Genomic DNA, 14,403 nt, shown 5'->3' with positions numbered 1-14,403 from the left:
CACAGGACAGTAGGAGTCAAACAGATTGAACAAATTGTGCTTGACTTAGAGGTCTGAAGCTCACTACAAAGGACAAAAATGAATTGTTGGGTCTCAGGAGGCTATATTGATATTTATTAATTATTACCATTTGACAGTAACAGAGTAACGGCCTATGGTAACGCCACCAAATGTAGCAAAGTTAAAGTACAGTGGTTTTTTTTTTTACTAGAAATGTACTTAAGTAAAAGTAGCCATCCTTAAATATACTCTAAAAGTACTAGTTACCAAAAATATTTTCTCAAGGAAATGTAACGAAGTAAATGTAATCCGTTGCTACCCACATCTGATGTCAAGATGCACAGCTGATAACCATAGGCCTACATACATCTGAATTATTCTTATATGGCTTAAATGGTTTGAGTATTTGTTTGTTTACCCCAAATTAACCAAAGTTAATATTCAAGTTATTTACAATAATCCACTTTATTTATATAAACTTGTTAATGCATTTGTTAAATGTCTAAGTGTTTAAACATAATTAATAAAATCTCACTCAAAAAATGTGTGTGTGTGTGTGTATGCGCTCCAGAATTCAAAAGAATCTAAGTCAAATCAATAATTTCATTAAACAGGCCAAAAGGCACTAAATATAAAGATGAGAGTAGGCAGCAGATTCAAGTGCAGGTAAGGTTTATTACAACAAAATAAAACAAGATAATCCAAACGGATCATAACAGAAACAACATCACAGGGGTGTATTCCAGAAAGCTGGTTATGTGGCTTACCCGGGTAAGTTTAGGAGTAAGTAAGCGGATAACCTCTGCTTTCGGTTCCAAAAACGGAGGTAACTTTCGGGTTATGTAAGTAACCATAGCAACTGACTCTCTGAAGATAACCTGCTCCGGAGCAGGTTATGTTGCAGGGTAAGTTCATTTTAGTTAATAAAACGAGGCTTCGGAGGAAGTCTGCGCATGCGTGCACTTATGACGAGCGTACAGCGGGCGTGGAAGCATATATTTTGCATAATATTACAATGTTAAAGCATTTATTTTATTTTATTATATTTACAGTCGCGAATATTTATTGCTGTCTTAAAAAATGTGTGATATGAATTTTTTTTAAAGAAACTATTTCTTTAATAACATGGATTGTTATTGGTGATTGGACTAATTACTATAAATTTTATTATTAATTAAATTTAATTAAAAATTTATTCATATTTGTGTTCGGACTAAATACTATACATTTAATTATGTTCATTAGTAATATATCTCCAAATATCAGTGGATGTATGAAACATAATTCCATCAGTTAATTAATGTTAACAATAAAGTACATTTCCATATCAATTTTGTCAATTCATAAATAACCTCATCTTTCACTTACTAGATAATTTGAGATGAATCTAAAGTTATAATAAATGTGTGTGCAAATACATTGTCATTAATGAATCTTAACCTATGTTACTTAAGTGACAATGTGGCAATGTTACAGTAAATGGATATAACAAATAGAAACACATGATGCCTATCATAATAATAATTACTGAGGGATCGAAGTTACCCCTGCCTGCAGTCTCTGATAGGCATGTGCATCTGACCTGGCCCACAGAATGACACCCATGAAGCACAGGCATGATTTAACACTGACCCACATAGTGACACAGGTGAAGCACAGACTTCATTAGGTGAAACACCATTGAATCACAGACATGGCATAGTGGTCAGAGATTTTCTATTATATCAGTTAGAATCATGTACACAATGAAATGAAATTATAAATATATATTTCATAGTATAATATTTATTTCTTAAACATGCACTTCAGATCCTTAGCCCTCTCTCTACATTTGATCTATAGTTGGTGTTTTTCTAAATCACCTTTATTTCTTTAAAATTGACCTTTTGTAGCTGCTTTCCTGAGCTATCATTTTTGAGCAAAGGGAAATTGAGATATTTGCATATATTAGATGATACAGGACATATATTACAACATGTTACTATTGACACTAATGTAACATTTCTATTCTCCAATTCTGTCACAGCAGATCCTAATCGTCCAATGCAAATGAATGATCATTCTTAGTGTAGTGTAATGAAAAGCATTACACAACATTATTGAAAATCTGTAAGGACTGTAAGGAAGCTTTACAATTAAAAGAGGGTGCAGTAATCTATCAGCTATCAGTAAATGTTAAAAAAGATGGTGACACAGTGTCATACAAGGAAAGTCCTAAAACTAAACAGGGTCACCCAAAGGAGCAGAAGTAAAATAAGTACAATATAGTGAATATTATCATAGTGCATTTTATGCCTACACAATACAATCATATCTAAAAAAGAAAAAAAACTTTAAATAAGCCTTATGATGTATTTGCACTTTATGTGCCACAACTCTTATGAAATTAACCATGGTTTTATTGGTGTATAGTTGTAGTAACCATGTTTTTTTTGTGCATTGATTACTATCAGCAGAACCATGGTTTTACTACACTAACCATCGTTTAACTATGTTTTTTTGAAAACCATGGTTATTTTGTGGTTACCATGGTTTTACTGTAACCATGTTTTTTACTGTAGTAAAACCATTGTTACTTTTCACAGGGGAAAATATATTCATAATTCATATGTTTACAATCATATATAAAATCTATGATTATTTTGACTATATTAATTATTTTAGATTGTTTTAGATTATTTTAAATAAAATTGTGTGTATTTTCGTTGAGACACATATAATATTGGACTTAAATGGGGTAAAATGGGTTCGTATTAATTATTTAATTAATTAATTTGATCTGTTTTGTAATCACGCACTTCTAAGCCGATTATAAAACGTTGATTTTGCCAGAAAATATTAGTTTATAATGTTATTTCTCATTTAAAAACTTTTAAGTTCTCTGACGTTTCCATGGTGACTCGTGAAATCTGCGATCCATTGACAATGCCTTTATGTTGTTACCGTGAGCGCGCGTTAACTCTGGGTTACTTTCAGCGAGTTGATTGACCTAACTCTTAAACTGTGTTTTGGAACCGACATACCCCGAGTAAGCAAGTTTGGGGTTGATCAACCCAAAGTTCGGGGTTAATCTGATGGTAAGTTAACCCTGCTTTCTGGAATACACCCCAGTACTCCACAAAGGACAACAGAAACACAAGGGCAATATATACAACTGGGTAACAAGGAAACAAGACACACCTAGGGAGACAATCAGACATGGGACCAATACAACAAAAGAACTACAAAAGACTACAAACATGGCAGACAACAACAAGACTTCAAAATAAGAGACATGAGCCGTTTCTCAATGTCAAGGATACTTCCTTGGCAGGACTAGTCCTTACAAGTCACTTCCTTCAGATGCTAGGCGAGGCTCCTTTTAAGCATTCGGAGAACACGTTAAATGGAACAGGCTAACAAGTGCACGTAATTACGTCATTGCGTGATTGAAAGGTGTGCTTTCGGTGCTGCGCGCATAGGATTGTGGGTGATTTCAGCGCGTGAAGAGCGCGAAGGATACAAATTTGCATCCTTTCCTGTATATGGGATATTTCTCGAACGAAGGACTCAGTCCTTGGCTGAAATTTCGAGGATCCTCGACATTGGAACAGTCCTTCGACCGACGTCGATGACGTAGCATCCTCGAAATTCTAGCTTCCGAGGATCCTTCCTTGACATTGAGAAACGGCTATGGACAGGGGAAACACAAGACAGGACTGTAACACTAAACCCACCTGTTAGATATTGTAGATATTTAGGGGTGATTTCTTGGATAGTAGTGATGCAGAGTCCGATTCATTTTCGCGAACCGGCTCTTTTCGGACTGTTCGGCTCATTGAACCGGTTCAAAAAGCCGATTCACCGGTTCCTGACGTCATCAAGAAATGACATTACTATACGCATTTATTGTATCAATGAAACATTCAAATAAAGTCGTTTGTGTCAACACATTAAAACATTTAAATAAACAGTTGTTTTTGTGAAGGCATAGGTGATTTATTGCCTTGCATTCACAAGTTAGTAATGTTTGTGGTCACAGTTTAAATCGCGGATCATAAATAATAAATAAATATTAAATGCCAGATATAAATGACCAGTTCTGACAAGCCTACAACTTGAATAAGATTCCTAAAAGACACTGCATGCACTATTGCGGATGTGTGTAAGTATAAATAATAAATAAACTTGTGTGTTAAACTCATTGGTCTTCCTTAAACAACTACAATATGATTTGCATGCAAAATAAATCGTATCAAAGCCAATAAAACAAGCATATCAAGAAACTAATAAAACAAAAAACTTCGCGAATCAGGCTCGTTCAAATCCTTGGTGATTCACACGCAGTGTCAGCAACTCATTCATGAGAATCGTCGGCAATCCTCGCCTCGGCAATCATCGACAAACTTCGTTCGGTTCTATGAGTCCGACGTGCTATTTCGGCTGTGCGTCCTGCGTCATCAACCCGGAACCTGTGCCCAAAACTAAAGTTCGATTCAGTTCGATTTGCGAACCGGCTCGACCGGTTACTTCCTGAGAACCGGCTCAAAAGAACGATTCGTTCAAGAACCTAACATCACTATTGGATAGGTCTCAGACTACAATGCATGTTTGAGCTGCCTTCATTTAAAAACCTCTTGTATTGACACATCTTAACATATATCAGTGCCATTGTTTCGTCTCAAGATGCACAACAGTATTGTTATTTTGTATGGTATGTTTGTAAAAATGTCCTAATACAACTAAGACCTAGTCCTGGATTAATCTAAACCCTCTCCGGAAAACTGCCCCTTAATCAAATAAAATGTTCTGATATGTAGTTATGGTGCGTTCCAGGCAGGTTTTTAAACCCGTGAGTTACGACTTCAAAACCACGACTCACGACCCTATGCGTTCCAGGCAGCCAGTAACTCGTGTTTTTACAACCTTCTACCGGTGAAAGTGCACTGGAACGGCAGTCAAACCCGTTACTTCCCACCCGTGAACTCGTACTAGATCGATGTACTCCCAGTTCAAAGTCGTGAGTCGTGGTTTTGAAGTCGTGAGTTACGGGTTACAGGTTGCCTGGAACGCAGCATTAGTTGACAAAAATATGACCAAAACTAAAATAGAAATGATACATTTTTAGTAAAAACTTTGAATTAAACTGTGTCGAAGTTTATACAGTATTGAGGTTTGTGAGATCACTGAACAGTGTTAGACTTTTAGGGGCAGTTTCCTGGAAAGCGTTTAGACTAGGTTTAGTTATATTAGGACATTTATAGTTTGAAAAAAACAATTCTGGTGTGCATCTTGACACAAAACAATGGCACTGATATATGTTGAGATATGTCAGAACAAAAATATGCATTTTAGTCTGGGACTAGGATAAACCGACCTGTTGTGTTCCTATATCACAGGGGTGGGGAACCCTGGTCCTGGAGGGCCACTGTCCTGCAGAGTTTAGTTCCAACCCTAATTATACACACCTGAAAAATCTAATTGAAGTCTTCAGGATTACATGGAAATGAAATTCAGGTGTGTTTGATTAGGGTTGGAACTAAACTCTGCAGGACAGTGGCCCTCCAGGACCCAGGGTTCCCCACTCCTGCTATATCAGATGTAGTTGAGCTGTGATTTTGGGGTGTAGTTGTGGTCAGAGACAGATGGATCCTCCCATTGTGTTTCTGCATCACAGTTCAGGAGCATGTGGACGTCTCATCCTCACTGTTGTCCACTGCTTCACTTACTCACACCGATGCATCTGTGAAAATAATATAAACATATTTTTACATTAAAATACTTCATGATAATTAATATATGATGGCACCCATACTTAAACAGAACAGAGAGATGCATTTAAAACAAGACAACACCAGTGTTAATTAATAACTCATCGTCAATATCTGATTATCTTTATGCGTCCGAAAGTAGAAATCCCTCTCAGACGAAAGAAAGATGACAAAATGAATGCAATGCCGTCACATTCATCGGCGACAGATCCTGGGATGCAAACTTGAAGGTTTTGATCATCACAGATTTCATTGCTTCTGGTTGATGGCTGCAGTCATCATTGAGCATCACACTGAACCGGAGCTGAGTCTGGAAACAAAAGCATGAGACATGCAGACAAAACAAACTGATGTTAGATTGGAGGCTGCTGATATATAATATACACGTTTTACAGTAAGATAGATGTGTGTTTGGTTCAGGTCAAGCTCACTATTGAAGCATAAACATGTTTAGGTAATAAATCAGGTGAACGCTTAGTTAAACAGACGAGTCTCGATCTGACTGATCAAGTGTGTCTGACTCCCTAACAAAGGAAGGTCATTCAATACAGATAAAACAATGTACAAAATAAACATTTAAAACTAATGCATATAAATCAACTTACAAAACATATTAATAATTCACTGTGTAACACTTCTTCCTTTCTTTCTTTGAATCTTCTTCATTGCTGGAGGAATACAGTTATATACAGTTATACAGCTGTCTGTCTGTGGCCATTTGGGAACCATGGGGAAGAAACCCTGCAACTCATGACGTCTGCTTATATGAGTTAATGTTATTGCAACTGGTGCTTAGCTATGACAATAATGTTAAATGTTATGTTGAATTGTATACCTGTATTTTTAGCTTGTACACTGTTCTCATCTGTAATCTATCCTTTTTACTGTTACTATTATAGAAGAATGGAGAAGTTAAATTTTTTAAAATTTACATTTTTCTAATTTATAAGTTTACATATATTCATATCACAGCTTCCTCAACAGATTACTCTTAAAAACATGGAGAGGACAAAGCTGTGACAGACTTCCCCCATCACCTCGATTATAAAGCTCTCATTTTTGGTTAACTAAGCCTGGTCCCCGGAGAGGTTTTAACATTTAAATCTGTTGCTTGACAACAACTACAGGATGAGATTTTAAGATTCAAATAGATCAAAGAAAAGTATTAACAATAAAATCCAGCTAACTGAGTAATCAAAGTATTAAAAACAAACCCAGATCTCAGTTTTAAATACTTGTTAACCAATAATCTCAAGTTTCAGCTGTGTACAAAATATTTAATTTGCATTTTTCAGGATGGGGGGGGTTTGCTTCATTGAAGCCTGCTTCATTTTTCATCGGGGTCTGGTCCTGCCAAGAGGCCGGGGTCTGGTCCTGCCGAGCGGGTGGGATCTGGACCTGCCGAGGGGGCGGGATCTGGACTAGCTGAGAGGTTAAAAACAGACAGAGATTTAATGCATGCATATAACACAACAATTCAAATATAAATTGACATAAGTTAAAACAAACAGATATTTAATACATGCACATTAAATTACTTCTTAACTTAAAATTGGCACTAGTTATGATCAGAGCTATGGTAAATTTCTACCTGTGCGACCAGCGGGCAAGAGCTAGACCGGCCGAACGGTCAGGGTCTGGTCCTGCCGAACAGTCAGGGTCTGGTCTTGCCGAACGGTCGGGGTCTGGACCTGCCGAACGGTCGGGGTCTTGACCCGCCGAGCGGGCGGGGTCTGGTCCTGCCGAGGGGGCGGGAGCTGGTCCTGCCGAGAGGCCGGGGTCTCGACTAGCTGAGAGGTAAAAAACAGACAGAGATTTAATGCATGCATATAACACAACAATTCACAAATAAAATTAGTTAAAACAAACAGATATTTAATACATGCACATTAAATTACTTCTTAACTTAAAATTGACACTAGTTATGATCAGAGCTATGGTAAATTTCTACCTGTGTGACCAGCAAGCAAGAGCTAGACCTGCCGAACGGTCAGGGTCTGGACCTGCCGTACGGTCGGGGTCTGGTCCTGCCGAACGGTCGGGGTCTGGTCCTGCCGAACGGTCGGGGTCTGGACCTGCCGAGCGGGCGGGGTCTGGTCCTGCCGAGGGGACGGGATCTGGTCCTGCCGAGGGGGCGGGATCTGGTCCTGCCGAGGGGGCGGGAGCTGGTCCTGCCGAGAGGCCGGGGTCTCGACTAGCTGAGAGGTTAAAAAACAGACAGAGATTTAATGTATGCATATAACACAACAATTCACAAATAAAATTAGTTAAAACAAACAGATATTTAATACATGGACATTAAATTACTTCTTAACTTAAAATTGGCACTAGTTATGATCAGAGCTATGGTAAATTTCTACCTGTGAGACCAGCGGGCAAGAGCTAGACCTGCCGGCCGACCGGGGTCTGGACCTGCCGTACGGCCGGGGTCTGGTCCTGCCAAACAGTCGGGGTCTGGTCCTGCCGAACTTTTGGGTCTGGTCCTGCCAAACGGTCAGGGTCTGGACCTGCCGTCCGGTCGGGGTCTGGTCCTGCCAAACGGTTGGGGTCTGGTCGTACCGAACTGTCGGGTCTGGTCCTGCCAAGCGGGCGGGGTCTGGACAAGCTGAGAGGTTAAAAAACAGACAGAGATTTAATGCATGCATATAACACAACAATTCACAAATAAAATTAGTTAAAACAAACAGATATTTAATACATGGACATTAAATTACTTCTTAAAGGTATTGCGGAGGATTTTTTTTCCGGGTGGATCATCAAGATTATTGGTCCTCCTAGTTGTCAATCAGGAGTGTTGCGCAATTGCATTTTTTTAAAAGTGGAGAAGGCGGTTCTTTTCTAAAATTTGAGAAAATCCTCCGCTACACTTTTAACTTAAAATCTGCACTAGTTATGATCAGAGCTATGGTAAATTTCTACCTGTGAGGCAGCAGTGGGCAAGAGCCAGTCCTGCCGAACCTGCCGAGCGGACAGGGTCTGGACCTGCCGAGCGAGCGGGATCTGGTCCTGCCGAGCGGGCGGGATCTGGACCTGCCGAGCGGGCGGGATTTGGACCTGCCGAGCGGGCGGGATCTGGTCCTGCCGAGCGGGCGGGATCTGGTCCTGCCGAGGGGACGGGATCTGGTCCTGCCGAGGGGGCGGGATCTGGTCCTGCCGAGAGGCCGGGGTCTCGACTAGCTGAGAGGTTAAAAAACAGACAAGAGATTTAATGCATGCATATAACACAACAATTCACAAATAAAATTAGTTCAAACAAACAGATATTTAATACATGCACATTAAATTACTTCTTAACTTAAAATTGGCACTAGTTATGATCAGAGCTATGGTAAATTTCTACCTGTGAGACCAGCGGCAAGAGCTAGACCTGCCGGCCGGCCGGGGTCTGGACCTGCCGTACGGCCGGGGTCTGGTCCTGCCAAACAGTCGGGGTCTGGTCCTGCCGAACTTTTGGGTCTGGTCCTGCCAAACGGTTAGGGTCTGGACCTGCCGAGCAGGCGGGATCTGGTCCTGCCGATGGGGCGGGATCTGGACTAGCTGAGAGGTTGAAAAACAGACAGAGATATAATGCATGCATATATCACAACAATTCACAAATAAAATTAGTTAAAACAAACAGATATTTAATACATGCACATTAAATTACTTAACTTAAAATTGGCACTAGTTATGATCAGAGCTATGGTAAATTTCTACCTGTGAGACCAGCGGGAAAGAGCTAGACCTGCCGGCCGGCCGGGGTCTGGACCTCCCGTACGGTCGGGGTCTGGTCCTGCCGAACGGTTGGGGTCTGGTCCTACCGAACTGTCGGGTCTGGTCCTGCCAAGCGGGCGGGGTCTGGACTAGCTGAGAGGTTAAAAAACAGACAGAGATTTAATGCATGCATATAACACAACAATTCACAAATAAAATTAGTTAAAACAAACAGATATTTAATACATGGACATTAAATTACTTCTTAAAGGTATTGCGGAGGATTTTTTTTCTGGGTGGATCATCAAGATTATTGGTCCTCCTAGTTGTCAATCAGGAGTGTTGCGCAATTGCATTTTTTTAAAAGTGGAGAAGGCGGTTCTTTTCTAAAATTTGAGAAAATCCTCCGCTACACTTTTAACTTAAAATCTGCACTAGTTATGATCAGAGCTATGGTAAATTTCTACCTGTGAGGCAGCAGTGGGCAAGAGCCAGTCCTGCCGAACCTGCCGAGCGGGCGAGATCTGGTCCTGCCGAGCGGGCGGGATCTGGACCTGCCGAGCGGGCGGGATCTGGTCCTGCCGAGCGGGCGGGATCTGGTCCTGCCGAGCGGGCGGGATCTGGTCCTGCCGAGCGGGCGGGATCTGGTCCTGCCGAGCGGGCGGGATCTGGACCTGCCGAGCGGGCGGGATCTGGTCCTGCCGAGCGGGCGGGATCTGGTCCTGCCGAGCGGGCGGGATCTGGTCCTGCCGAGCGGGCGGGATCTGGTCCTGCCGAGCGGGCGGGATCTGGACCTGCCGAGCGGGCGGGATCTGGACCTGCCGAGCGGGCGGGATCTGGACCTGCCGAGCGGGCGGGGTCTGGTCCTGCCGAGCGGGCGGGGTCTGGTCCTGCCGAGCGGGCGGGGTCTGGTCCTGCCGAGCGGGCGGGGTCTGGTCCTGCCGAATGGTCGGGGTCTGGTCCTGCCGAACGGTCCGGGGCTGGTCCTGCCGAGTGTGCGCAACATGCTCCTCACATGTAGGCCAGCCCAGAGGACGCACAACCTGGACAGGTCTTTGCTGTAAATAAAAGGAAACAGGAAAAATGCATTTAGACCACTTAAAATTAGCACTAGTTATGATCAAAGCTCAGGTAAATATCTACCAGTGAGACACCAGCGATCGGTGTAGGCAGGAACCGCTGAGGGTGCAAGAACTGGACCTGCTGAGCCGGTGTGACACAACCCTCAAGTGTGGACCGGCCCAGAGGAGCCACAACCTGGACAGGTTTCTGCTGTAAATAAAAAAAACAGGAAAAAATGCATGTAGACTACTTACAATTGGCATTAGTCATGATCAGAGCTCTTGGTAGATGTTGAAACAAACAGAGATTTAATACATGCACATTAAATTACTTAACTAAAAATTGACACTAGTTATGATCAGAGCTTTGGTAAATTTCTACCTGTGAGACAGCAGCGGGCTGGTCCTCCCGAGCGGGCGGGCTCCGGTCCTCCCGAGCGGGCGGGGTCCGGTCCTGCAGAGCGGGCGGGGTCCGGTCCTGCAGAGCGGGCGGGGGCCGGTCCTCCCGAGCGGGCGGGGTCCGGTCCTGCCGAGCGGGCGGGGTCCGGTCCTCCCGAGCGGGCGGGGTCCGGTCCTGCCGAGCGGGCGCGACATGACCCTCGCGTGTAGGCCAGCCCAGAGGACGCACAACCTGAACAGGTCGGTCCTTCACTCTGCTTGTACATCTAGGCTGTAAATAAAAGGAAATAGGAAAAAATGCAGGTAGACTACTTAAAATTGGCACTAGTTATGATCAAAGCTCTAGTAAAACTCTACCAGTGAGACACAAGCAATATGTGTAGCCCGTAACTGCCAAGCTGGCGAGGGCTGGACCTGCTGAGCCGGTGCGACACGACCCCAACGTGTACGCCGGCCCAGAGGACGCACAACCTGGACAGGTTTCTGCTGTAAATAAAAAAAAAACAGGAAAAAAATGCATGTAGACTACTTAAAATTGTCATTAGTCATGAACAGAGCTCTGGTAAAACTCTAACCTGTGACACAACCACAGACAGACTCCTGCCAGGTTCCAGGGCCCGAGGACGCTCAGGCTGTGCAGAAGCTGATAAGATTTTAAAAACAATTGTGCATATAAGAAAAACTGATAGCACTGCTTGGAAAATTAAATGAATTTTTTTATAACTTACAGATTTCCTCTGACAGAAGAGGTCTCGGGGTGTCCTGCATTAAGGCTCTACTACCTACAGTAGGAGCAGCAGGATGACCTCGACGTCGCTGGGGAACCAAGGAAGGTAGCGGGAAGGGATGTACGGGTCTATAAATAAACAATGAATTATTCAAGGACTACACAATTGCGGTTTACATATTTGTTTTAATAAACATGGCTAAAACAAAAATGGCAAACGATTAATTAAAACAAAAGGTTAATAACTGAACTCACGAAACGTTAGATCTGCGTGTGCAACGTCTAACGATCACTTCCACCTCCTCATACCTCTCTCTGACAGTCCGCTGTAAATATATCAAACTGAGACTTAACAAATGATCATTAAACTACTTTTTAGCTGGAAATTGGCTTTAGGTATGATCAAATTTGAACCTGTGCGATGTCAGCAGAGCGTATCCTGCCAGGGCCCAGACAACGGAGGAGAAGCTTAGGGTATACAGAACCTGATAAGCAAGAACAAAAATTACAAGTTTAAGAACAATTGTAAAGCCCTTAAATGTAAATAAATATGTATCAAAAAATTTCAAAACTTACGTATTCCCCTAGCTTGACAATTGGAGACGTAACGGGACTCAACTAAAGACCAATCATTTCGAGCATGCAACGGCCTTGGTGTAAACGCCTCAAAACGTGTCCCACTTGGCTGTAAATGCAACAAACAGAGAATTAATACAAGCACTTAACTACTTTGTATCTTGGCTGGCACTAGTTATGATCAGGGCTCTGGTGAACTCTAACCTGTGAAGCACAAGTGGGACGCATTTGAGGAGTCACTCCCAGAGGTCGTGCAGTACTCCGAAATGAAGGTCTGTAAATACAAAGAAAAAAACAAATGTTTCCTTCAGCACTCATCTGAATCATTACAAGCCCACTGACATTATAACACAGGGGTACCCAAACTCGGTTGTGGAGAGTGGGTATCCTGCAGAGTTTAGCTCCAACCCTAATCAAACACATCTTAATAAGCATACTAACTAGAAACTGAGGCAAGTTGGAGCTAAACCCTGCTGGAGACCGCCCTCCAGGACCGAGTTTGGGTAACCCTGCATTAACAAGTTCATAAATTTCAACCGATTCTTTATATTATTTACTGTGAATGTTTTACGTTACCTTTTAGTGAGACAGCCGCTTACTGTCACAGACATCCGCTCCGAAAACCTCATGAGAGGTCTTCGGGGTTGGGCATCTGGACCTGTATATGAAAAGCACTTCATAAGTTTTACAGTACAAGAGTAAAGGAAAACAACAAGATCGTTCTTTCTTCCTGTATATTATCCAGAAGAGTCCAAATGAGATTCAGTCAGGTGAAAAATGCAATGTCAACAACATTAACAACAGGGTTTTAGAGTCAATATCACTATAAAGTGCCTTTGCTGTCCTCATCAGAGTCTTCATGAATATAAACCAAAGTAATGAAATTTGGAGGTTTTATTATAAATGGCCAAACATTTACGCACATTCAAGTACAATGATCTCTTGAAATGCGATTTTGGCATGCCCCAGCAGAGCCGGCCTTAAGCAGATGGTGGCCCGTTTCAATAACTAATAGGAGGCCCTACCCACATAAAACATAAGCATAATAGAGCAAAAAGCAAGGATTCCTGTTGGTTTGCATCAATGGTATATTATTTTATTACGTGCACTTTTAGCTTCACGAACAGGCAGCTCAAAAGAAATGATCCAACCTTATTTAATTACAACTATACAATTATAGTTGCCTCGCCCTTTCATGGACGCTAAATTCTCTGCTTAATTGATTTGCGCAGTATATTTTCAGCTGTCTGGGCTGACTTTAAAAAAAAACATCTCAAACATCCCCTCAACTTGAATTATTTAACAAAAGCAAACAAGACAAGTGTCTGACTGACACTGAACCGAACTTATAAATAAGGATGGGCTCCGCGTTTTTTCAGCACCGTAGACAGCTCACCTGGCGGCGAGCGTAGATTTCACCTAAACCTTATTAGAAATCCACCTTTCTGTGTTTGGGTGCTGAGAATTCCCTGATAAGTTTATCTTTGTCCAGCGATTTTGTCACCTCGTGCTCAATAAAAATCTGAACGAGAGCTGACGGCATCTATGTTCAATAGGCTATTATAAAAACAGTTTACATTGTTATGCGGGAGCAAAACAAAAATAGACGATTTCCAAGCCACTGTAAAAAAAAATCACCCCTCATTTATCTAAAGTTCTTGGTCATTATGTTCATTTAATGGAACATTGTGTGGATGTTGCGTTAGAGGAAAATGCCGTCATGCACAAAATATATTAAAGGCAGTCAGTAAATGCACACAGATGTTATACACATATTTTAAATACAATTAAATACTGCATTAAGGTTAGTATAAAATCCAATAATATTATTTAAAAAAAACCCCATTGAAATCAGTCCCTAGAATAATGTATTATTAAAAACCTGGAATCGCACTTGCACAGACAAGCCTGATGAGAGAGAGCATGGTCGAATTCAAAACTGCGTTTTTGCGCCCTTGAACGGCACTTCGGGAAGGGAGCCGCTTAAACTTTCACTCCAGATAAAATGAAAATGACGTTGCTTTCATTGCTCTATTCTCCAAGTGTATTTTAGCGGTCACAGTCACGCAATGAGACACAATTGCCCAACTCTCTGCACAGCTCTGATATTTGAAGGGAATAAATAGGGCATATAGCGATGAGTAATTCAAATTGATATTCTCTCCATTTGTGACGGAAAATTTGTCGGAATGAATGC

The 14,403-nt window shown here is 41.8% G+C and overlaps 1 protein-coding gene and 1 long non-coding RNA gene across 2 annotated transcripts in view; both read right to left on the bottom strand.

The window, feature by feature from the left end:
• Nucleotides 1–5,369, bottom strand: part of gna14a (guanine nucleotide binding protein (G protein), alpha 14a) — a 37,806-nt gene extending 32,437 nt beyond the window's left edge. Inside the window, exon 1 of the mRNA XM_065247610.1 lies at nt 5,357–5,369. The gene's annotated coding sequence lies outside the window, so the exon portion shown is untranslated. The remainder of the gene's footprint in view (nt 1–5,356) is intronic.
• A 5,901-nt stretch (nt 5,370–11,270) lies between these two features.
• On the bottom strand, nt 11,271–12,441 carry LOC135730109 (uncharacterized). The gene is made up of 6 exons (XR_010525877.1): nt 12,207–12,441; nt 12,045–12,115; nt 11,886–11,956; nt 11,632–11,759; nt 11,479–11,546; nt 11,271–11,389 (listed from the first exon to the last, which is right to left on the bottom strand). It is a non-coding gene; the product is annotated as an uncharacterized lncRNA (long non-coding RNA).
• Between the last annotated feature and the right edge of the window lie 1,962 nt (nt 12,442–14,403).

The sequence above is a fragment of the Paramisgurnus dabryanus genome, chromosome 11 (genome assembly GCF_030506205.2).
Source record: "Paramisgurnus dabryanus chromosome 11, PD_genome_1.1, whole genome shotgun sequence".
Lineage (NCBI taxonomy): Eukaryota > Metazoa > Chordata > Actinopteri > Cypriniformes > Cobitidae > Paramisgurnus > Paramisgurnus dabryanus.
Note: the sequence above shows the minus strand (reverse complement) of the source record. Positions and strands in the feature narration are given on the sequence as shown.